This window comes from Nannospalax galili, unplaced genomic scaffold, assembly GCF_000622305.1.
Source record: "Nannospalax galili isolate Female #2095 unplaced genomic scaffold, S.galili_v1.0 scaffold556, whole genome shotgun sequence".
NCBI lineage: Eukaryota > Metazoa > Chordata > Mammalia > Rodentia > Spalacidae > Nannospalax > Nannospalax galili.
The window spans coordinates 1,725,407-1,725,757 of record NW_008338253.1 but is presented as its reverse complement, the minus strand read 5'-3'; positions in this window follow the sequence as shown (position 1 = coordinate 1,725,757).

Genomic DNA, 351 nt, shown 5'->3' with positions numbered 1-351 from the left:
AAACGCCTAAAATTCTTGTGCACCACTTCCTGGCCTCAGTACAAACTAGATAATAACTCTGTTTGGCCAAACACTGGAACCTTAGACCTCAATATTTTAAAAGATTTGGAAAGCTTCTGTCAGCATAACGGCAAGCAGTCTGAACTATCCAACATCCACGCCTTTCTTGAGCTCCGTGCTAATCCCTCCCTCTGTGTCAAATGTTCTTCCCACCAGGTCCTCCTGGCTAAGACACTCTCACCAGATCCTGAAACTCCAGGGGCCTTTGCCCCTATCCCTCCTCCCTACCACTCTGACTCTGCTTTTGATCCTTCCATAGCTGATAACCTGCCCCCTATCAGAACCCAACCC